Source organism: Nilaparvata lugens, chromosome 1 (genome assembly GCF_014356525.2).
Source record: "Nilaparvata lugens isolate BPH chromosome 1, ASM1435652v1, whole genome shotgun sequence".
NCBI classification, from domain to species: Eukaryota; Metazoa; Arthropoda; class Insecta; order Hemiptera; family Delphacidae; genus Nilaparvata; species Nilaparvata lugens.
Window position 1 is genome coordinate 43,911,719 of NC_052504.1, and position 26,960 is coordinate 43,938,678.

The window sequence follows — 26,960 nt, forward strand, 5'->3', positions numbered from 1 at the left end:
GCTTTCAAATCCATCTCCATCTCCACTTATTTTCTGAAAGTTATTTCAAATATCCTGCACCGTCTCTATATATCCTCTTCATTCTCAGACAGCAGTGATAGTAGTAATTTTCCCAATCTATTCACAAAGAAATTCGTTCATGAGCTGTTGGAACGTGAAATTCGAACTCCAAACCAACAAGATGGCAAAACTTTCGGAGCTGAACTTTGCTTCAATTTTCCATCACTTTTGTATTGGTATATAACTTACATATCACATCGGTTCCATCACTTTCATTTTCAAAAAATAGTCATACGCCTCAATCTCTTCATATCAAAAATTCTTTCAATGATAGAGACGGAAAAACTCTTTTCAAGAAGATCTTTGGTTCTTTTATTCATATTCATTCGTTCTTTATTCATTCATACAATAAGTATATCATCAAAATGATAGGGAGAGAAAAAATAAGGTACCATTGTGCTATTCCTCTCCCAAATTTGAATAGGGTCATATATAGTCCGAAATAGGTTAAGTCTTGTAGTTCTTCACTTCACAAAATTTTCAGTCCTTAGATATGTTCACTCAGTGGATTTTCAAATAAGGACACTTCAAAAGCGAAAATAGACGGTTCTTCTTGTTCCAATTCAGTCATCAATGACTTGATCTGTTATCAAAAAATGTTATCTGTTATTCCAGATGGTCATGATAAAACATGTTTGACATTGTTTATGCGAGTCCCTTGCTTTTACGAGTTTTAGAAGTTCACATCTGCAATACTTCAATGTTGAACAAATCAAACAATATCCTATTATATTAAGCAAGCAATTTCTGTATTTATATCTTGTTATTTATGTCCAACGGATTTCGAAAACGGCTCCAACGATTTACACGAAATTTGGAACATATTAGGATTATGATATAAAAATTCGATCGCACTAGGTTTCATCCTTGGGAAAACTCGCTGGACATTAAAAGGATAATTCATCCTTGGCTGAAACAGCTGTGATAGTATAAAAGTGAGGAGGGGTTCCCAGCCCCCCCAAGGGCAATGGCGCATGCCCCCCCCCCAATCCAAGTGTAATGCCCCCCCCCCAAATTACCCCAATTCCCAATCCTTTAGTTTTTAACATTAGTCAGTGTATGACAGTAAAATTCACATCTTACATTCTAATCTTCCAAAGGACATTATTTACCTTTGGTCTTGTGAGGAATTCTTTCTGTTTTCATAATATTGTAAAAATATATATCATCGTTTCTTATCTCTTTTAAAATAGAAATAAAGTATCTTTTTGATATCATTTTTGAGCTAGCAGTGCACCCGTTCTTGTACGGGAGGACTAAAAAGTAGTAAACGATTATTAAAGTTTTCAATATTTATATACCAGTACAAATATTTATCAAAGTACTTCATTACATACAGGAAAAACTACATGACAAATATATTTATAGGATATTAAAAGATAAGTGAGGGAGGCTTTGCCTTTTAAATGTTAAGGTTACTTATAAAAAGTTGAATAATAACATCATTGATAATTCTTTATTGCAAAAGAATATTGCATAGCAATTTTGGTAAAATTCATATAAATTTAGAACAATTTTATTCATACAATATATATAATGTCGGCAAGTTTAGGTATCCTAAATCCTATACTATTGAACGAGCAATTTCTATTTATATGTTTTGATGTTTAAATGTTTAGGTGTTTATATGTTTGTATTTCACCGGATCTCGAAACCGGCTCTAACGATTCTCACAATATTCAAAACATAGTAGGTTCATAATATAACAATTCGTTTGCACTAGGTCTCATCCCTGGGAAAACTCGCTGAAGGACATTAAAAGGATTTATTCATCCTTGGAAAAACAGCTGATAATTTCGTCGTCTGTTGATGATGGAAGTGAGTGAGCGAGTGCTGAGTGTGGGACTGAGACAAAATTATGACTCAGCTGTTGAACGTTTGTACCTAATTCAATCAGGTAGGCTTAGTGGCAGTTGTACAAAAGCCGGTTAAATTTTAATCCTGATTAATTCCAGTAGAACCAATCAGATAAGCTATCTTTTTGAAATGGTTTTCTGTGATTTGGTTCACGTGAAATTAATCAGGATTAAAATTTAACATGCTTTTGTGAGATAAATTTTTGCATTCCTCTGGGAATTAATCTCAATCCACTGTGATTAGATAGAACCTTTCTGTATGAACTACAAACATTTATTATAATTTCTTCTTTGGTAATAATATTTATATGCTTTTGTAGTCCAGAGCGGAGCTCGGTGCCCCGATATTTATCATAAATTGTAACAGGTTGTTACTGATGTTGTGTTCTAGGTAGTATTTACTTTAACATTACAGGAGTAAATAACACAAGTCGAATAAAATGTGTCTTTAAATGGTTTGGTTTTAGGAATAAAGATATCATCTGTACAAGTACATTTTGTAAATTCTATCTATTAATACCAATAACAACTTATAGTCCAGTCAAATGGTCGTTTTTCAGGAAACAGCCGCGAAAGAATTTTTTTCGACGGTTTTATATGTATTTTGGGGCGCTGAATTCTAATCTGAAATTTGCTGACACGCCAGAGGGCGACTTCACCCCCAAAATTTTGGACTTTTCAAGTTTTCCATTTAATCTCGAGAACCTTGAATTTTTCGAGAAAAAGCATTCTCTATACAATATTAGAGATAATGAAATTTCCAATGAATTGAGTGGTCGCGCAGTACTACTTTTTGAATTTTTTACTTTCCTTGCCCTATTACCATAGGTAAGGAAAGTATTGCTTTCCGAAAAAATTCTATAATTATATTATAATATAATATATATTATTGTAATATTATAATTAATTCCCAATATCTATATTTCTATACGCTTCAAGGTCCCCTGAGTCCAAAAAAGTGGTTTTTGGGTATTGGTCTGTATGTGTGTGTGTGTGTTGTGTGTGTGTGTGTTGTGTGTGTGTGTGTGTGTGTGTGTGTGTGTGTGTGTATGAGTGTATGTGCGTCTGTGTACACGATATCTCATTTTACAGATATTGGACTTGTAGCAGTTGATAGAGCTTATCAATGACTTTTCTAGGTATGAATTTGATCAAAATCGTTGGAGCCGTTTTCGAGAAAATCGCGAAAAACCCTGTTTTTGACAACATTTTCGCCATTTTAGCCGCCATCTTGAATTGCATTTGATCGAAATTGTTCGTGTCGGATCCTTATAGTGTAAGGATCTTAAGTTCCAAATTTCAAGTAATTCCGTTGATTGGGAGATGAGATATCGTGTACACAGACGCACATACACTCATACACACACACACACACACACACACACACACACACACACACACACACACACACACACACACACACTTGAAATTACTTGAAATTTGGAACTTAAGATCCTTACACTATAAGGATCCGACACGAACAATTTCGATCAAATGCAATTCAAGATGGCGGCTAAAATGGCGAAAATGTTGTCAAAAACAGGGTTTTTCGCGATTTTCTCGAAAACGGCTCCAACGATTTTGATCAAATTCATACCTAGAAAAGTCATTGATAAGCTCTATCAACTGCTACAAGTCCAATATCTGTAAAAATTTCAGGAGGACTGCATCATCAATGCAAAGTGTGATTTTAGATTCCCAATTATCAGGCTTTTTGACAACATTTTCGTCATTTTAGCCGCCATCTTGAATTGGATTTGTTCGAAATTGTTCGTTTAGGATCCTTATAGGGGAAAAACCTTAAGTTCCAAATCTCAAGTCATTCCGTTAATTGGGAAATGAGATATCGTGTACACAGACGCACATACACTCATACACACACACACACACACACAACACACACACACACATACAGACCAATACCCAAAAACCACTTTTTTGGACTCAGGGGACCTTGAAGCGTATAGAAATATAGATATTGGGGTACCTTAATTTTTATCGGAAAGCAATACTTTCCTTACCTATGGTAATAGGGCAAGGAAAGTAAAAACTGTCATGCTCTATAAGCTGAGTTGCCTTAAATTAATCTTGCATTGCTGTTTATTATCGAAAAACTGTCGAGACTGTGAAAATGAGAAAAATATCGCAAATTTCTTGATTTTTTGAAACAAACGTATCTTACTTCACGATTATATTTTTTTACAAAAATCATTCACCTCACATAAAAGAGAAGATTCTTTTCTTGTAATCAAGAACAAGTATCATTTTGAGTTACTGAGACGGGGCGATGTCAGGATACACCACCGTCAAAGTCGGACACATCCATCCTAGCACTGAAAATCAGTCTTGTTTTGGCGGTGGCTACTTTCGTCGTTCCTGTGCTGAAAAAGAAGTGTCTTGTTTTGGCGGGGCGAGTCCGTGACTAATTTCTCTACCTGGAAAACAGTCTCTGGTTGTCGCTATCAGCTTTTGATGCTTATGTCAGTTAAGCTGGCAGAATAGCTTGGAAGTAAACTGGTTTCAATTTTGGCACAGACTGTACTTTCTTTGAAATATTCTTTTTAGAACTTAGTGTGACTGTAGAAGTATGTGTGTGACCACCATTGGACAATACTCCTGCGTGACATGACATTGTCTCTTATCTCAACCTTATTTAGTTCTATTGCTTCCTCTCTCATTCTCTCTCTCCCACACACTCTCTCTCTCTCCCACACACTCTCTCTCTCCCCCTCCATCACCCTCTCTCTATCACTCCTGCGCCTTTCTCTCTCTCTCACACTCTCTCTCTCTCTCACTCTCTCTCTCTCTCTCTCTCTCTCTCTCTCTCTCCTCTCTCTCTCTCTCTCTCCCACACACTCTCTCTCTCCCCCTCCATCACCCTCTCTCTATCACTCCTGCGCCTTTCTCTCTCTCTCACACTCTCTCTCTCTCTCTCTCTCTCTCTCACTCTCTCTCTCTCTCTCTCTCTCTCTCTCTCTCTCTCTCTCTCTCTCTCTCTCTCTCTCTCTCTCTCTCTCTCTCTCTCTAACTCTCTCTCTTACCCGGTTGTGTGCTAATGCTCTCCTTTCTTCAAAACCCCTCAGGGTTTTGTTATTATTTCATACAATGCTTCAGACATAATTTATTATCTACAGCCTATCTTGAATTTGACTTTCCCATGCCTAGATTTGTAAATTTCTTTGTGTCAATAATAATCATTACTATCAACTCTTGCTTGTAATGTTGTGAATTCCCCCATTCCACCGAGTAGGATTGTATAATATAGTTGATGTAGCATCGTACTGGAGGGTTGATGGTTGAATGTGAGAGAGGGCCGGTCGTGCAAAAAAAATTAAAACTGCAATTCAAATCCTCACTTCTTCACTTTCTTACTATAGGCCTATATCCCTCAGAACCACACTCTCTTGTGAAATACACAATCCCCTACACTGAAATAATTTGACTCCTTCAAGTTATGTGCTCCCAACTTGATAATACCGCCTAATAATATCAAATTTTGAACACACACCGGAACCTTTTTACAAGTCAAGTTCGTTGAACAACAATATATTTTACTCACTTCTTCGTCCTTTTTCAGGATATAAGAGTAACATTGAAAGTACTGCATGAGACAAAATAACTTGCTCCTGTGTGTCTGCCTGACTATTATCCTTCAGTAGCATACGCGTAATATTAATGATACAAATTGTGATGGCAGTTGCTATGTCGTTGGTATTATTGATTTAACAAAATTTGAATTCTGATTCTGAATCATTTACCCATACGGAGAAACCTATGAAGTCCTATGGATTCACGTTGGCCTACAGCGTGATATTAATAGGAAAACAGTTTAATGTTCCTTCTCCAAAGATAATATAACAGTGGGCTTCACTGGGATTCTTATTCAAATTGAAAAAAATTCTGTAGGTAGCTTCAAAATAATTTTGGTCTGCCATCTTCGTTCCGCCACATTGAATCAAAAATTTTCTATGGGAAAGTTTTAATACAAGATTCAAATAATAAAGAATTTCAAGAGACAATGAATGGTGGAAATCGCTCATAAATATATCAAACCGTTTCAAAGATATTCACATTTTAGTGTTGAAGTTTTTGGATATCTGTGATACAGAAATATTGCTCGCCTAGAACAGGATAGATTATTCATCACATATTCTTATCATTATCGTTCCCTAGCAACCTATTTTAAGCGTTTATATAGTAGCTGCTGAGAGAGATTCATGTGATAGATATACCTGAATAATACTATTAAATACTATATTCGACTAAACAACGAGTGACCCAAATGAAGCGATTCAAATATTAAAAAAAAGAAAAATGGGAATGCAAAAAATATTTTGGAACTCCATAACATATCATTTAATTGAGAGACATTTATGGGATTAAAAACACTAATAATAAATTCAGCAATATTGCACTGATAGTTTTAATTTTAGATCACTCTCTCCTGGATTATTGAGTTATGTGTTGGATATTCCTCAGTGATTGCTGCATCATCTGAGAAAACTCCGTAAAAGTGATCTCTGTTCGAAATTAACAGAATGCTCAAGTATAGACATTTAGAAGAAAACAAACATTTCATTTAATGCTCATTGAAATCGACCACATCAGTATTATTTACACGTGAATTACCGGTAGTGTATTGTTAATGTATTAAGATTTGAGAAGATAATATGAGCATCTTATTGGTTCTTCTCTCAATGATTGAAATGAATGGCTTAATTGCTTTTATATAATCATGAAAATATCACAGTTTATTACATTCCAGTACAATTATCTTGTTTCACAATCCATTTCTAAGTAGAGCTCATAAGTATCGTAATCTTGCCATACAATTACCATACAATAATTGAAGTTGATTTCATTAAACTTCAGTGATGCCATTTCACGAAACTGCTGAAGGGGAGGGCAAAAACCAAGAGGTTTTGGGGGGGGGAGGAATACCCCCAAAGGATAGAGGGACCTGGATTTTTCCCCATAAATGTTACATTAGAAGAATATGTTATTATAATGCTTCATTTTTTCCAATTTTATACAAATGTGGTTGAATATCAATACAAACATATACATTATTAGTTACTGAATCCAATCATGGAATATTTATTAGAAATATGGGTCTACAGAGAGGCCCTAGAGCAGGAATACACTGAAACAGATTTCTTAAAAATCATGGAAAAAGATAAATGTTTCTTTTACAATGACAATTTCAACAATTTCATTGGGGATCATATTCTAATTGGAAAATAACTCTCAGTTAGAAAGCTAAAGATACATCAAGCTGTTCCCATAATTCTCAACAACCCTTTACATACATTTTTGATTGTCTGATTGTGCCCTTTCTTTTGCTTTCACTGTGACATCTTGCAACTTGTTAATTCTCACATTGAAATTTATTCAATAACTCACTTATTGTGCTCTGATCAATAAGTGTACCCATTCTGTATTCAAACTATACCACAGAGAAAAATATATTATTTATTACTCTGTACCCGTATCCATACTTTCAAGGCAATTTTGCTACATTGTTGATACTGTAGAAGGAATTATACTACTGCTGATAAAGAAAAGTATTAAATCATTATGAGACTCTAAGGATTCGTGTAGATAGACCCGCATTTTCATTATTTATCTGATCCTTGAGGGAGGCCTAGGCCCCCTAGGCAGCTGATTATAAGTAAGAATTAATATTGATATTTTCATGATACAGTACACCTGAAGAATTGGCAAAGTTTTTGGTAAGGGGTGAGGAGGTACTCAGCTCTTCCAACTAACATCATATTAGTTTTGTGCAGTCTACTATAACAGACGTTCCCATATGGATGTTACTATAGACGTATTTATCATCGTATTCAATTTCTATTAGTTAGTTTGTTTGTATGTCTGATGGAAATCGAAAACGGCTCTAACGATTTTGATTAAGTTTGAAATATAGTATATAGTTTGAAATATAGAGTTTCTGATACAAAAATCATCATTTGGATTAGGACTCATGTTTAGGATAACTCACTGAGGGAACTTAAAAATGATTAGGTACGGTAATAATATTCATCAACCGAGTAGCAGCTGACTGAGAGAGTTTTCCGTCGTCAGTTGAAAACAGTTGATCAAGAGAGTTTTTCATCGTCAGTTGAAAACAGCTGATCGAGAGAGTTTGCCATTGTCAGTTGAAAACGAGACAGATGTGTTGAGTCACCAAGTTTGTTGACGTCATTTTTTTAAGTTATTGCATGATTCGAGAAAATAGGTGCAGAGAGCAGCCGAGTGACAGCAACGCAACGCAAATTTGAATTTGAAACATAATGATTGCGTTAATATTAATCAGGTAAATGGTAAAGTAGTTAGTTTTAATATACCTGAGTAATTAAATTATAACAATTCATTCACTTCTAAATTTCCATCTCTATGTCTTTGTACTTTCTGTTTATTTACTCTGTTTATTTGGTATTGTTATCTTCATAGACGTGGAGTAGATAGATAAGGGTGGGCGTCTTCCATGAGTAAAATGAAATGTCTATTTCCGACTTCTGCAGTTGAATACTTGTAGCTAGTAGTTCTGTGAACAGTAGACCTTGTACAGCATTTATAAACAGATCTCATTGTCAATATGTCACCCCAATTAGCCCTTCGGACATCGGAAAAAAGAAACCGGTACCGTGACGAGAAATCGTAAGTGTTGAAACGGCCAATGACTGATTGGCGTGTATTGACGATGACAATATTACCTGTTATAAATAAAACCGAGAGCATTGCCAAGCTGTAATCATCAAAAGCTAATTTACAAACATGCCAACATACATATACAGACAAAAGCAAATCCCGTCGTTGAAACGTAGAAAAATCAATCATCAAAATATTATCATGAAAAAATAACATTTTCCCGCTATTTTGGGAAATGATAACTGTATATCTTCTAGTATTGAAAATGACATTCAAAATGAGAAACAATACTGAATAATTTTATTATATTCAAAATTCTCAATGTTCGAGTAATTAACCCTCCAGTAGGCCTAGACTACATTCAACACAGTAGAACCTATATAATTTGTAGCTTACGGGACCAAGCATTTATACGAATTTTGGAGGGTGACGAATTATATATCAAGCTCTGCAATATCGAGGCTGATAAAACAAAATACGAGAAAATTATATCATTGATACTGATCCCATCATTGCCCATAATTAATATAGCCTCCATGAATGAATATTGGAAAATATTGTTAAATATTAATTTGACATACTTGTAAAAGATTTCAGAGATCAATACAACTGTTCATGAGCGAGTTCTTCAATCAAGGGTGTCTCTAGTTATATTATTATATGTGAATCCATAGAACTTTAAAGTTAACTCCGTATGGGTGAATAATTCACAATCAGAATTCAAAATCCCTAAACTAATAATACCAATTACTATAACGTTAAAGGTATTGCTATCACAAGTTGTATTATCTAATACATATAGGCTATGTTGGAAACAAACAATACACCTAGAAAGGCAGACAGACATTAACGAAAGCGAGTTGATGTAAAATTTGTATATTAATCAGCTGAATTCGGGGCATTAAGGACAGTATATGTGATTATTCTTAAATAGCATTAGCTGTTATGAATAAATGGGTAAATTGTGGTAATTGCATGCAATTAATATTCCAGCTCACTAATGATAAATCACAACACCCTTTTTTCCAATTCACTTCATCGGTTGATGTGATTTTCGGTCTCCTCATCACTGGAGTTTTTATAGTTACTGAAGCATAATTTTCGATGAACTCATTACTGGAGTTATCAGTTACTATGGCATATTAGTGTATTTATATTTATGGGAATACTAATTACAGTGTTTTCGATGACAAAACTAACCTGACCGTCTTGTTTTTGAAGTGTCAGAGATTCGATGTGTCTGACTTTGTCGTTTCTGTTCGGATGTAAAAGTGTCCGGTTTTGGCGCCTAACGCACACGCCAATTCGAGACTCTTTCAAAACAGTCTTTCCCTGTCGCTGGCGTACGGTGTCGATGGATGAGATAGTCGCTGTCCACTCCTGTCAGGTTCTGGGTGTGTCGGAGGACTAAGGTGGCGCGTACCCTACTGAGACACACAGTTTTGAATATAGAAATTGGTCATTTTTCTATGCATTGAAATATGGGCTAAAATACACTAAAGGAGGAATTTTCTATTTTTTCAACAAATTTTAGTGAGATGATACATGATTATCAACCGCCTTGACGAGCTGATATGAACGAGCTGTAGTACGAGGAGATGTGATCATTCAGTCAAAAGTTATAAGTGTTTAAAGTTTTGATCCTTGACGTATCCTTATGTGTGCCCCCCACTAGGAAATACTGAAATCTAACGAGTGATTCTCATAGAACATAACCCTCGTAAGGTGATTTCAGCCGAAATATGTTTCTTTTTTGTTAGGAAGGCCTTGAAAAGGTATTATAACGAAAATTTGGATTTTGGCTGTAGGACATGATTTTCTATTATTGGGTGTATTCCCCCCCCCCCCCAACTACTACTAAATTCAAAAATACCTGAGGAATTCTGTTCAGAATTAATATTGTTCATTCACATGATGTGTGGCTTTCTATCATTACTAGAAAAAGATCCTAGTTGTATAGGGTAGAAGTGGTAGGTTTGCATAATTTTGAAAACCCCTTAAAAAATACCCCTTTTTTGAAAACTCGTAGCTCCGGAACCAAAAATCGTAGAGTCCTGCTCGGACCACTCAATTTATTGGAAATTGTATTTTCTTAAATATTTTACAGAATGCTTTTTCTCGAAAAGTTGAAAAAAGTCCGAAATTTTGGATTTTTTTGGGGGTTTTGGGGGTGAAGCCGCCCTCCGGAGTGTTAGCAAATTTCAGATTAGAATTCAGCGCTCCAAAATACATATTATAGAACCGTCGAGAAAAATTCTTTCGGGGCTGTTTCCTGAAAAACGACCATTTGACTGGACTTTTATACAAAAAAGAAAAAGGTAATGAAGCATTAAAATAATTACTTGATTACTGTGTGGTAAATAGAGTGTGAATTTGAAAGATTGAAATTGGCTTCATTTGATATTTTTCACAAATTTTTGACAAGAGAAGTTTTTTCTTCTGTCAAATTCACTAGTTTGCGATGTTGTTTATAATTGCATTCCCATTCCAGAGACATTAATATCATCATGAGACGCCCTCGAAATTTAAATAATTATTAGATTAAAATGTACATTACAATCTAACTTATCATTGTGCTTTTAAGAATATTAGGTTGCAACAAAAAGGAAACTCAAACACAGGACCATTAAAAATTAAAATTAAGCAAAGGAGATCAGAATAATAGTGGATGATGAAGCTATAATTGACCGAGCGAAGTGAGGTCTAAGATTCAAGTCGACGGTTTGGAATTTCTCTTAATGTTTAAATGTTTGAATGTTTAAATGTTTATAGAAAACAAGGTTTTTGGAAATTTTGCATTTCAAGGATAATAATTATAAAAGGAAAAAGGAGCCTCCTTCATACGTCAATATTAGAATGAAAATCAGACTAGAATTATTTATCATAAATCAGCTGTCGAGTTGACTATAAATTGCATGCCATGACGCATGCAATTCAATATCTCAATGTTACTTGGTAAAAAATTAGCAGCTGTGTAGAATATAAATTGCATGCCTCATTGAATGCAATTTTTATGCACTATTAAATAGGATGCAAAGAACTTATAACAGCTCGTCTGGGCGCCTAGATGTCTTCTGATTTTCCCGCGCTAAATTCCGGAAAGCGTTATTTATGATAATTGAATCTTGTGTAAGCATGATCTGATCAAATAAATAGTTAGTGTATCAGTGTGGATGTGCTTATGGTTTGGGACGTCGTTATAACTGCGCGAGGTCTACTGTTCACAGAACTACTAGTTTATTTTTGTCAAAGATTTACCTTCAAACTCATAGGCTTAAAATCACTAAATTCTTGCATATAAAATACTAGTAGTTCTGTCAACAGTAGACCTCACGCAGTATTCTCATCCACAAGTACCTGATTGAAACTATAGACCTTATGGAAATACAGCAATAGACTGGCTTCTCCACACATCTGTGGTTGAAAAATTCCTTGATTTTTTTAGTCATGATTTAAAATTTTAACATAAAATATAAAAAAAATCATGCCCCCCCAAAAATGTTGATGGCGCAAATTGCGCCATGCCTCCCCCTTCTGGGCACCCCTGAAAGTGAGTGAGCGAGTGAGTATGTGAATAATCCCTGAAATTCATAAGATGACATATAGCCAGCTGTGAAATATAAACACGATCATTCTAGAGAATTGTGTTCTGTAATGTAACTCATAAAATTCTTATCTCACTGAGTCACTGAATCACTCACTGATCATGATTTCTGGAAAACTACTGGATGGATTGCAACAAAACTTGGAACCTTATACGTCTTAGGTGCTCACTAAGGAATATCTTTCAACTCTAAAGCTGCGTTTATATATTTGGTTATGTGGTTATCTGGTTATGTGGTAATCTGGTTATCTGGTTATGTGGCTATATGGGAATATTCATGTTCAACGGATCTCGAAAACGGCTCTAACGATTTTCACGAAATTTGGAACAATGTAGGTTTATGATATGAAGATTCGATTGCACTAGGTCTCAACCCTTGGATAACTCGCTGAAGGACATTAAAAGGATAAATACGTCCTTGGAAAAACAGCTGGAAATTTTGTCGTCTGTCGATACCGTAATGGAAGAGAGTGAACGAGTGCATGTGTGTGGGATCATCCAGCTGATCTCACGAGAAGAGAAATCCAGCAAGAGAAACCTTTTTTTCGTTCATTTCTCTTTTTTTTTTAGAAAACATGATTACTTCAGAAAGTCCAAAATAGTAACTAGATGCTGTTAGTGTAGAATAGTACATAGTATTTAACAAATATTGTAGCAAACATAGTAAATCATAGTAAATAGAATCCATAGTATATCTATTTTTGTAATTGATGATGTTTTTGTTTTTTGAAGTGTAAATAAATTGTTATTTTGATGAGTGATAGTACCGTAACCTAGATTTTGTTTGGACTGTAGTATAAATTTGAAAAGGGACAGTTTTGAGCATAAGCTTGTTGTGCCTCCTCATATAACTGTAAAAATAATTGTACGACTGAGAACATTAATAAATAGATATAAACTATAAATTCAATCTTTCGTTACAAATTTTCTATGCTTTTACACTCCAGAGCAAAGCTCGGTCCCCCGATATTTGATATTGATAGATCACAAGTGAATACTAAAGTTGTCAATTTAGATAGAAATTAAATTGAGTTACATGTTAGTTTATATCCAAATTTTCATCCCTAAGCTTTTGGTTCCAAGCTAAGATCAAAGAAAGAAATCATAAATAATGGTAGTCGATAATCAAAGTGATGGAATGACTTATGCAAATTAACATTAAAATGATCCCACTTAAATGTTATGATAGTAAAGTTTAGGATATGAGAAATCAGCCACAATAAATGTTATACTAACTATTATGAATGGACTTTCATGTATGAATGGACTTCCATGGAAGAAAGAATCAGTGGATTGGCTGCTTTTACTCTTTTGGATAAGTGAAACGAAAAGTAACTGACAGGCTATGCCAAAAATTCCAGAATAAGCAAGAGATCCATGGATACCAGAGTCATCAAATTCCGAATAAACTTAATTTGGAATTTAATCTTCAATTGCATCAAGCAAAAACAAAAATAACATGATCACTGCTAATATGATAACTGTCAATGGGAAATGTTAATTACCAATGAATAAAGTCAAGGTCGACTCTTAAGCCCCGCCCAATATTCTACAAAATTCGCTGCAATTAGACTACTATTCTACAGAGCACTTCCAACACATCAATTAATATTATTCGAATGATTCGACTCAATAATTTTCATGCCAAGTTGTGACCTAATCTCAAAAACGATTATAACAATTTTGGTAGGATTTAGATTATAAATGTTTCACAAAAATAATTTTATCTTGTAATTCTCGTAGCGAAGCACGGGTGACCTGCTAGTCAATGAATAAAAATAACGAGAGAAGCTCGGTGCCCCGATATTGCCAATGTTAATCATATCAAAATATTGTCTGGTTGAATAATCTTATTGTATGTTGCTGGTAATATTAATTATATATTTTAGAAGAACTTCAAGATACATTTAATTTCATTTGTATCACACTATAAACTACAAATGTATCGTTTATGCTTCCAATATGTAAAAAAATGTCTAAATATGCAATTTATTTGATGAACTTTCCTGAATAAATTAACACTTCTACAGTAAGATTCACTTCATACTGTCAATATTCTCCACGAATACAAGGTGCGGCAGAACCGATTAAGCAGTTGCTCCGTTTGTCACATCAGCTGTGATAGAGTTAACATTTTGCCAGTTTTCAGCTTTCATTCATTATTACTTTCCTTGTCCTATTACCATAGTAAGGAAAGTATTGCTTTTCGAAAAAAATTAAGGTACCCCAATTTGTAAATTTCTATACTTTTCAAGGTCCCTGAGTCCAAAAAAGTGATTTTTCAAGTACATTTGAGTAGTACATATGGACCGGTGATCATCGTGGTTTTTCGTTCGCGGTCATTATTGAAATAATATTGATTTGGGAAACGCGCCACCTTCAACTACATCTGCGATCGCTCTCAAAAACTGCCTAATTGGTTCCTTCACAACCTGTGATATGAATGTATTCTATAGGATGTTTTCCATATTGCTGACAGTTTGAAATTAAACTAGTCTTTGGTATCATTGGAGGGAGAAATAACTTTTCATCAATGTTGATAGGCTTTAATTATGTTATTAAATTTCCACTTCTCTTATTATAACGTTATTCTTAAATACTTACTATATATTAATTCTTGAATTCTATGCTATCAGAATAATTCACAAGATGAATGAGTTTCATGGAAGTGGTTAGTAAAAGCGTAGTGACTGGTTTCTCAACGATGTCTAGATAATACGCTCCAAGTGGAATGTGAAATTGTGAAACTCTATCTTTTGGAATACGATATTCTTTGCTTCTTGGCTCATTATGTTAACGTTCCGCACTGCGTACTTTGTATGTATAGACAGTCTTTTCCGTTAACAAGGTAAGCTTTGAAATGGGGAAAGTGTAATGGTTAGATCGACTCCGCCCACGTAACTTCCCTATGATGTCTTGCATTGTCTGCTTCAGAGATTCAACCCTACTTTGTTGTATTAGTGAGAAACAACCATAGAGCTTCAATTCCTACGCAATAATTAAACGTACTACAATTTTCATGATTGAGAGTTTTCTATCACCAGCAGTTGTTTTTTTCTAATTGAGTGAATAATAGAGAGAATTAACAAAAATCAAAATATAAGAATAGCAGCAAAGAAGTCAGTGGGCTTATTTTGAAAGCACGTCAATATCACACCAGTCAATAATTTACTCAATTCAATTTCAAGAGTAAGAAACATTTTTAAATGATACAAAATCAATCCTCGAAATGTTCTCACTCTATTCATAATAGGAACCCAACAATTTTACAAAGAAAAATAGAATGTCATTTTGAGAAAGTACCTAAAAATAACTAAAGACAAATTAAGATGCAGTATCTGATATTGATAAAGAAATTCCCTGATCATTTTGGCCTCCATTTCACAAAATCATACGATAAGAATTGAAGCAAATGGAAGGGATAAGGTAAGTAAAGTCATAATTGGAAATCCTTTTATAACTTATACAATGAATATCTCGATTTTAGTCACATAGAGTTCGATCAACCACCAATATTAATTCAACTTCACAAATTATCCACGAATATTCAAATTCAACTAAGTTTAAACAAATGTTTTCCTAGAACAAGGAATATTTTTCTATCAAAAATGCAGAATATCTCAATCATACAACTAGACTTGGGAGCGTGTGATTATGAAGTAGACTCCGGGTAAAAGGTTTCCTCTCAACTTCATTTCTCATTCTAGTTAGGTTAATATTTGTCAAAAGCGGCAAATTTGAGAGAAACAAATATGAGTAGTCTTGGTTGAACTAATCTTTGATCATACACTTCAATATAGTGTTCACACGGTTGATGGTGCTGTGCCTGTGCCCCTGTGCTACACTGAACTGAGCAGCAGGCAGCAACGACAATATCGGCTCCAGTCGTTTCTTTTCAGCTGTAATCGCGCGGAAAGACTGAAACTCCATTCTGAACGCTGTCAGAAAAATCTGTAAGCTGAAAGTAAATATATCAAAAACGGACGTCGGATAAAGGCCGAGTGGAGTAAAGGGGAGCGAGTTCTGCTCTCTGCACTCTGCCCGCATCGTATTCAAACAAATCTTACAACGCGCACAACTCAACTATAAAACTGTGTTCTCAACAATATGAATTCCACACATTTTCAGATACAATACATGTTTACTCCTTGAGAGAGGGAAGTGTTTGGTATCGCAAATTAAGCTTACGCTGCTCCTATAACTAAAAGGTTTTATGCATCAATTCACCAATGAAACGTGGTGAAAAATAATTGATCTACAATGAGAAAACATAGATGATTGAAGAGTGATTGATCATATTGTAGATTGAAATAGCATGTATTGAATTGTAACAGTAATGTAAGTATGAGTTTTAAAAATTCAACGGAATCATGGAATAGACTGTTTCAAAAGTACTAGATTAGTTTCGAAATTCATTAGTCTATATTTTTACTGGGATAGACTTTGGATATTTCAGTCGCTTTTTCCAATAAACACTTTAATCGGCAAAAATATTATGGTCATAACGCTGATAGTTTGTTATTAGGCTATAGACAGTGGAGAATGCAGTTTGCATAATGTCCTCCTTGTACCAACTAAAATTATTGATTTGTTCTATGTTTTAAAATATAATTATTTTTGGATTTCAATCATCCATCGAATTAAACTCAGAGCCTGGTATTGGATTATTGAGAACCACAATATTCAACTGTCCAATTTGTCCCAAAACATGCAATTCCTAAACCATAGAAGGTTTAAACTGCAGAAGTAGGCCTACTTTCCCTCCTGAGTGAGCGGCTTTTCTCAATTATTTTTGGATGAGATTGAAGTCGAATACGACAGTTGTCCATCATTTAAGGTACATTTGTTGCATCTTTTATTGGTCATAATGATTGTTACTTCAATGCGGGAAATAGAAAACTGTTCAAGCTCTCCTGATTACTGTATTTAAGCTTTGAATTTGACATTTTTGTGGAAAAATTCACTCGGAAAACTCACCTTGACATTCAGCTGAGGAAACCACTAACAAGAGTTTGTTGAGGTTGAGAGATAAGAGGCAGAATAAGGGACAAGCCACATGAAGCGCTTTTCCAGGCGTTTCGCACTGGCGACACGAGTCGGCAGAGCAGTAAGCTTCGATACGGCTTCCTATCGTAGGACTTCCTGCCTTGCCGACTCATCTGTCGCCAGTGCAAAAAACGTCCAAGAAAACGCTTCATGTGGTTTGGCCCTAAACATTTGGTTGGGTCTGTAGTTTATATCATTTTGCTCATCATTTTTTAGCCCAATTCAACTAGAAATTGAAAAGTTTCATGTTTCTTCCGTAAGGGCAATGGTGGGTCAATACCAGGAATATGTATTGACACTGATTGCTAATGATGAAATAAGCAATACATAACATGTATATAGGAAAGTTTCTCTCTCTCATTCTTATATGAATATCAATAGGAAACATGCTAATGAAACTGATTGAGAAATATTCGAGTTGAGCATTCTAACGTCGTTATTCCATCTCCATTACCTACTCTAGAACATGGTACGCCATAGTGGAGTAGGTCAATTTCCACACAGAAAAAAAACTAAACATGAAGAGGAAACATTATAAGAATTTTTTGTAACTAACTATTGTATGTAATTGTAATTTATGTAATATTTTCTGTAATTGATGTTGTGGTTTTAGTTTTTTTGGGAAATAAACATTTATTTATTATTCATTTATTTATTTATTACCCAAGGGGAGCAGATCCTCAATCAGATCTGAACAAAATATACGAGTATATCTATAAGGGAGTAAAAAAAGCTTGCAGTTCAGTTTTACAAAAAGCTCAATAATAACACAGAGATGAAATCATCAGAAAATACCAGAGAGTATAGAATGTAATAGAGCTGCCTTCCCGTAGAGTGTAGCGTGCTCGACCCCCCAACTCACTGGTTGGGTACCTCACCATATCCATCTCAAGGCTTTACGGCTAGCGTTACGGAAATCGTTCATATCTTTAGTTCTAACAAGAATATCGAAACAAAAACAATTTCCATGTCTTCCTTACATAATCCTTTACAATTGATGTCAAACCTATTCATTTTAGCTGCCACTGCTTGGTAGTTATCAGTGTGCAAGCTAAAATGGTTCGATATGTTCGCATACATTTATATTCTCTTCAATAGGCTATTATGCAAACTTTGAATAACACAATGTTAATAATAGAACTTCTAGAACACAGGAAGACCTTCAAATTGATATCTAATCATACCTGTAATCATACCTTAATGATCACAGAACAACAGATTATGCGTTCAAACGAAACTAATAGTCAGTGATGGATCACTGTGACTGCTATAAAACTACACTTGACCAATATTGCAATTATATTATAGACCCATGAAAATATAATGTAAGCTTAGTTACCTTTGATATTCCAGTTGTATTCAATTCCTAAAACATGATGTATTGTGGCCAGGTCTCACTCATTAATTTGATGATTTTCTCTTATAGATTCATTTTACACTTAACACATAATTTAAACTTTATAATACACACATAGCTCTATAGGTATATAGATTCTGCAACATAAGTAACCATATGCAACACAACAACCATTGTAATAGTTACACTTACATACTCACAACAGTACTTACTCGAAAATATCACTACAAAATCAACTTCACAAACTACACCGCCCCGTAGTCCGGGCGCAAATGTCATTCCGTGGTCATTTTTGGGTAACAGCCGTGGAAGTAGTCTCAATTTCTCCGTTAGGTCTAGCATAATGAGGATTGTGATGATAAGTCGAAATCACAGGCAAACACCTCGGAAACAAGATGGCCGCCAAAATGTTCAGTGATTTGCTATATCGCTTGTATTTCAATTACCGTTCAAGATATTCAACCGTTTTTCAAGACAAAAATATTTTAGAAACCTTCCTCTACAATTTTTGTTTAATAACATTTCCCGCTAAAACGCAAATTTTCTTAGTTATAACCTTCAAAAGCCTAAAAAATCGTTTTTTATATATTTTTTTAATATTTCATTCCATAATAACTTTTTTCGTGCAAGAGATACAGATAAATTCTGCATCTATGAAGTTCAGAGCGTTTTTCCAACTTTGGAACGATATATCTTCAAAAATGATACATTTTTGGGATTTGATTGTGGTCACAATAGCGTAACTAGAACAAGATACTTCATTTTTAATTTTATTTAATTGAATTTTCAATAATTTATCGAAATGAATGTACTGGTAAAAGCACAAGATTGATATGTGAATTCCAGGATGTTAAAATTAATACATACCTAAGAAATAGTGGGGGAGTGTGAACTCATAGTTGTTTTTTTTGCTCTCCTGAAAAGTTGGGTTTTTCTAGATACGCTACTATGACTCTTAACCCTCGACTTGTGACTTGAATTTCGGATACCAAATTTCTCGAAAATGAAAATTTTTTTTTTAATCAAATTATAATAAATTGACAATCATTAAATTTGAAAAATTGAAAAAAAAAACAAATTTTACCAACTTCTAAAATCTGGTTTGCAATCTGCTCTCATTACACTCTTGGATAATACCCAAGTTTCGCTCCCATATAGTATTGTAGGAGCCACAGAATTTATTCTTGTTTATTTTTTTTTGTAATATTTTTAGGAGTTATATATAATATATATATATATATATATATATATATATATATATATATATATATATTGTGCCTGACCTTTTAAAAGATGATAAAGAAGATAATTTTGAATAAAAATTAGAATTTAGAAATAGGTCGACACATCTAGAAAACACCTGAGTCTATACCTAATTCATGCAGGTGAACGGGCTAGAGTCAAGAAAACTTCAATTAATCTTGCCATGCCTGATTTAATAGGTTTATACCATAGAATAACACTACAATTTGAAATAATTGAAAAATACAAACAGCTTCAATAAACATTGGCAACTAAAAGCGAACAACAGAAACAACAATTTCATGTTACTTTGTTGACATTCTTCATCTGATTTGGGGGCGCATTACTATCCTTCGTTTAGACAGCAATACGTCACAAAACCAAACAATATCAGTCATAAAATAACAAATTATTTTCAACATGAAATTACTCAAGAAAGAAAAGCCCGTTGAACCCAAATTTCGTCGATAGTAACCCATATAACCCATTTCATAATAATTTTGAATCCCCACTTTTGATTGACATTCTCGAATGAACCTTTGTTTCACTACACTGCACTTTCGTTGGTCTGTACGTTGCTTTATCGTCGGGGTTACAGTACCTTGTTTTTGGCGGTGAACTTTTACCGGTTGAATTTGGCTTGACGGCGTCCTCTTACGTCCCTAGACCTGTCGTCTGAACGGGTGTCTTGAAGCGGTGTTACATAAAATTGCGGAACCAAAGTGGTGGTAGTACATGAAGTTTGGTTTGGGGACACACATGAACCGCTATAAATAAATGTATTACAGCATTAATTTCTAACTCTTCCTACAATTCATCAAAGGCTAAAACAGGAGTTATCTATTGATTACAATTAATTAAATTCTCTCATTCTATTTGAATCCTCATTTTATATAGATTTTTATCTTTAAACAACTGATTCTTTGTATCAGAATTAATGGATCTTTCTTCACAAATAATTCAAAAGTTCTGTTATAATTTAATAAATGAGCGTTCAGTTAAAAGCCTTAACGCCATGAGAAAACACTGTCAGAAAAATATAAAATTGAGTCTTAAACTCAATATGAACATAATCTTAAAAATTTCATCCCAATTAATAGGCTATCTTCCTGACTTTCAGCAATACTCTACGATAATATATCTCCAGAAACAATAACTCAAATGTAACGTAACTGAAAACTTTCTATACTTCTTTAGAAAAAAAAATTATAATTATCTTCCATCACTAATAAAATCTAAAGGATTATTCTCAATCAATATTATTAACTTGAAAAATAACAGGCTTTGTTAATATAATACTCTTATGGAAGTTTCAATCAATTAAATTCCCTAAATTATATTTTAACCTTATTTTACGTACCTTAGCGGTTATTTGAAGAAACAATTATTCATACATGATGAAAAAACACAATTAAACTTTTCAGGACATGGCACTACTAGAAAATTTAAACTTTAATAAAAATAAAACTAGCTCCTACATTAACTAATGATATAAACTTGTAAACCTGCCCAAAAAGGGCGATACATAGTGACTACATCTTTACTCTTGTAGTGCTCCTAGCAAAGTGTCCTCCAAAACGTAATCTGGTCTCTCGGCTGGGGAATCCCCCCACTATTTATGTATTTAGAAACAGGTCTCCTATTGGGCGAAGGGAATCAATTTGACCAATCGTCGCGTGGCTTCTAGAGCCTTTGGACCAAATAGTAACTGCAAAATCGGTAGTTTGTTATAATTTGAATGCTTGCTGTTTTCCAGCTTATCGCACTCCATGTCGTGACAGGAAGGCTAAGTTTTAGAGATAATTCCATAATCTACATTCCTCGACGACTAGGAGCCACAATTTTTAAATATCTTTCATGGTAAACTCGAAGTCATGGTCGTTCATAATAGAGAGAGAAAATAATTTATTTCGCTAACTCACTTACAATAATGGCTCTAGTCTATTGCGTATTAAATGTACTATTATAACTTGGGAAAAGGCCTGAATTAAAAATAGTGCTCGGCACAATATATATATATATATATATATATATATATATATATATATATATATATATAAAACTCTTAAGAATTATTGGAATAGTATTTTTAAACCATTTTTTTCCATTTGTGGCATAATTATTAGTTAGTAATATTTTCTAATAATTCTGAAATAACATTTTGTTTTTTTCTCAGGAAAATGGAGCCGACAACAACCATCAACACCACCACCAACACCAACACCCCCCCCCCCCCCCCCGACACCACCACCATCACCACCCGGTGCCTGAGGAGGCCATGGCCCTCAACAATCAGAGAAATGTTTGCTCCTCAGGCACCCCGTCACAGCGGAGAAAGAGATTCCATCACCTACCCATTCAGTTCCACAACACAAAGTTAAAAAAAGTTGAGTTAAAAAAAAAGTATAATAAAAAATAATCCAACATACCACATCTCAACTGTACTCAACAACTTCTAAACAAACTCATGACACGACAATAACCACAGCAGAATTTTTTTTTACTTTTATTTTATCGTTAAACATGGAGGATTGTACTACCCATCACGACACACACACACTCTGCATCAGAACACCCATTCTCCTCCCTACTGCGCTCTACATCGAAAAATGAGTTCTCCAGCACCCTCCAAAGAAAACCCTGCACGGTTTCTGGTGCGTTTTTCCATACGCATGAGGTAACAAGCTAGAACTATAAAATCGATTTTTTCATGACTACTTCAAGATAGAGACTTGCAAATGGTCTCAATCTCTTCGTTACAACAAACCGAATAAGAATATTGATGATGGAAATAACGAGAATATTCGACTTCATTGAAAAATTCAAGATGGCGGTCATCATTGACAGAAAGTTTTATATCGCGTGCTATTTAGTTATTGTGACAGATTTCGGATTGTTTTTGCCACCAAAGTGTTCAGAATTAACCAAACTATTATGTTCGAGAGAATCGACTCATTTCGACCACTCTTTCCATGATTTATTCAACTTCTAAAACCTGAAACATACATTTTTTGGGGACAATATCTCACTTTTCACCCTGTACATGTATTCGCAGTAGACATACACTGATGTTATTGGTACAGTGCTCTAGTATATTCCTCAAGCTTCGAAATGACATCAGTTTGGAGGCTGTAAGTCCATATTCCACGGCTGGAGCGTCATCGGAAAAATAAAGAAAAGTACTGTTTGCAGCGGAAAACACGCTTTTTCCACCAAATGCCAATCCCAACAATTAGAAAACTGTGTAACTCATGACTCCTTGAAGGTACAGACTTGGGAATGGTATCAATCTCTTTGTAATAATGTGTAGAAAGAGATTATCCATGATGACAATTTTAAAAATGTTTGTCATCATAAAAAACAAGATGGTGACAAAAATATGACGATTTTCAAGAAAACGTCTTTAATTCTAATAATGTCGATGATATCGGATCAACTCAGGAATCTGGAAGCTCCAAAATAATCATACTACAATATTCGAGAGATTTATCCATTTCCAACAACTTTTACTATGGTGAAAATAACTTTAAACTATTGAAATCAGTTTCTTGTCGCTATCTTGGATTTTTCTATGATGACAAACATTTTTGAGATTGCAATCATGAATAATCTAATTCCACACATCTTTATGAAGAGATTGATACCATTTTCAATGAAATATTATATATCAAATATTATATATATCATTGCTGAGAGTTTTAGCGATTTTAAATTAATTTTTCAGTACCTTGAATGGTTCATGATTTACATGGTTTTCTAATTGTTCAGGTTTGGCACATGGTGGAAAAAGAGAGTGATTTTCGCTGCAAGTAGTAAGTTTTTCTCTTCTTCCAATGACGCTCCAGCCGTAGAAAATTGAGTTTCAGCCTTCAACTGCATGTCATTTTAAAGGTTAATAAGTATTCTACAACAATGTGCCAATGATATTGGTGTTTGTTCACTTTGAATATATTTACAGGGTGAAAAATAAACTTTAGTTCCTAAAAATCTGATTTCAAGAGTTTGAAGTTATATTCACCAAAAAATGTATGTTTCAGGTTTTTGAAGTTGAATAAATCATGGAAAGAGTGGTCGAAATGAGTCGATTCTCTCGAACGTAATAGTTTGGTTAATTCTGAACACTTTGGTGGCCAAACCAATCAGATATCTGTCACAATAACTAAATAGCAAGCGATATAAAACTTTCTGTCAATAATGACCGCCATCTTGATTTTTCAATGATGTCGAATATTTTCGTTATTTCCATCATCAATATTCTTATTCGGTTTGTTGTGACGAAGAAATTGAGACCGTTTGCAAGTCTCTATATTGAAGTAGTCATGAAAAAAGTTTTCTTTGGAGGGAGCTGGAGAACTCATTTCTTGACGTACATAATAGCATCAAGATATATCGTTCCAGAGTTGAGAAAACGTTCTAAATTTTATATATGCAAAATCTTTCTGTATCTCTTACACGAAAAAAGTTATTATGGAATGAGATATTTGAAAAATTATAAAAAACGATTTTTTGGGCTTTTGAAGGTTATAACTAAGAAAATATGCGTTTTAGAGGAAAATGTTATTGAAAAAAAAATTGTAGAGGAAGGTTTCTAAAATAATTTTGTCTTGAAAAACGGTTGAATATCTTGAACGGTGATTGAAATACAAGCGATAAAGCAAATCACTGAACATTTTGGCGGCCATCTTGTTTCCGTGGTGTTTGCCTGTGATTTCTACTTATCATCATCACGATCCTCATTATGGTAGACCTAAGGAAGAAATTGAGATATCTTCCACTGCTGTTACCCAAAAATGACCACGGAGTGCCTTAATCCTGACATTTGCGCCCGGACTAACGTATGTCTTAGCCGCACCGGAGATTCTCGGCAACTAAAAGACTAGCTGAATATAAAAATGAATTTCAAAATGAAATAATTATTCCTTTTTCGACCAGTGAGGATAGAATGCAATAAAGCTGCCTTGCTCATAACTGAATGCAGAGCGGGAGCGTGCTTAACCCCCCAACTCACCTCGCCTATGTTGTCTCAAGTCTTTATATTGCAAGCGTTACGCGAATTGTCCATATCTTCAGTTCTGATGGGAGTATTGAAACATGAATTCATATCGATGGCTTTCTCATATTATTACCTAGTAGAGGACGGGTGACGAGTTCTTTTTTTGGAGAGGATAATAATTAACGTTTTTCTCAAATGACATGAGAAAACAGAGTTTTTTTCAGTGGTTTTACCGGCTGGAATTATTAAACAGCTGCGAAAAGTTATATTTATTGAAAGAGAAATATCAGATAAAAGATATTGATAATAAAGATTGAAGAATAGATGAATATAGAATTGGTGCAAAGCTACATTACATTACGCTACTGACACTGGCGCCGATTTATCAAAAATTTTGGTCAATTTTTCCGAGATGCCCGGGGGTTCCCTCCCAAGAAAAATAGGTCCGGGGGTCCTCTTTCGTCAAATTTTTGAAATTTCAGAATGCTTAGAAGAATTTTAGGCCTGATTTCACCATAACAGAAAACTGGATCTGAGAAGCAGTTGAAGCTAGACAGACCGTCGATTTCAAATGGGTTTTTTGTTGGTTTAGAATCAAATATCGCTCAAACGAGGTTGCTCATAGTATTAGTAAACCAGAAAACTCGGAACACAATACAATTTTTTCAAATTCTGAGGCTTGTTCCACACGTATACATTTCCATTCATTTCGGTTTTTTTTGTTTTCTGTTCTTTCTCAGTCGACTCCAAGTGTGTGATTCGGTTTGAATTCGGTAGCCCCCCCAGTGGTTGACGCCTATGTTGACTGATAATGATATTACGTTAAATATAAATCTGAGTACACTTTTTAAATTATTTCGGCTACTAATGGCATTTTCAAGTATTAGATTATATTTTTATTTACATTCAAAAGTAGCCCTAAAGAAAAAATACAATGATATTACGTTATATGTTCTTATCTGATTGACAATATTTTTATGTGTTTTCAACTTGATTTGCGCATCATTTTCTACAATGCAATTTTAATATGCAACATTTTCTCAATAATATAGGCTTGTTGAGATCGATGAAAAATGACTTTTGCAATAGCTACATTGAAATCATCAAGCTCCCTTCGCTTCAATTAAAACGCATTCTTGTATTATAATGTGGACTAGTGGACTAAGCAAGGTAAGTTTTGATCGAAGTAACCTCGCTCAGAGAAGTAACCTTCTCTCAAACGGGGCAGAGATTAATATTGTGCCCGCTGCATTGGGCAGTGCTCCAACTAGAGCTTAGAAAATTTGAATTATTTCTGGCTACAACACTTTTGTTACCACTACGTCATATTTTTCGGGCGATTCCTGACGTTTTATTGCCGTGAAAAAGGAAATCCCTCCCTCTAATAACATGGCAGTGTACAAGAGCTACGACCTCAAATTAACCATGCTTCAAAATTTATCAAAGTCAACTCATTAGCTACGCTCTTTTTCATCCAATTTGAATACCATACATGTTCATGACATTCTTTCAGCGCTGGGAAATGAATCACTGACAATGCAGATCAGTATTCAATCTGCAAAACTGTTTTGCCTTTCTTATCCTAGCATTATTTGACTCAATTAATTTTTATCAGCACTTCCATTATGTTTCTGATCCGTTTCTCTCTACAAAATAAATAACTGATTCCATTTACTCATTATTCATTCTAGAACTTCCCACTCTACTCACTTTTTTCGGATGTGTATATAATTATTATTCTCATTATGAATTTTTTTATGAACGAAAGTAATAAAGCTTATAATATTCACCATACTCACATTATCATGAACTGATCATCACGATCATCTTGAACAGAACTTTATAATCGCTTTCTAGACCTTCATTATTCTCTACGTTCAAATGATACAATAATTAGATAACCAATAGGCAAATTCCATTTTTATTATTCAAGCACTATATTGATGTTTAAATTGATGTGGAACAACTCAATAATTCATCAGTTACAAGTTCCCAATTTACCGGCACTTGAAGTAATGTTCATTCCAATCAATTCCAATTCAGTTTCATTCATAACAAATAAAATCACATTTGAAACAAAAACAAGTACCATTCGATTGGGTATCTCATAATAAGTAAACAAATAGCCATTGAGGTGTTGATGTACAT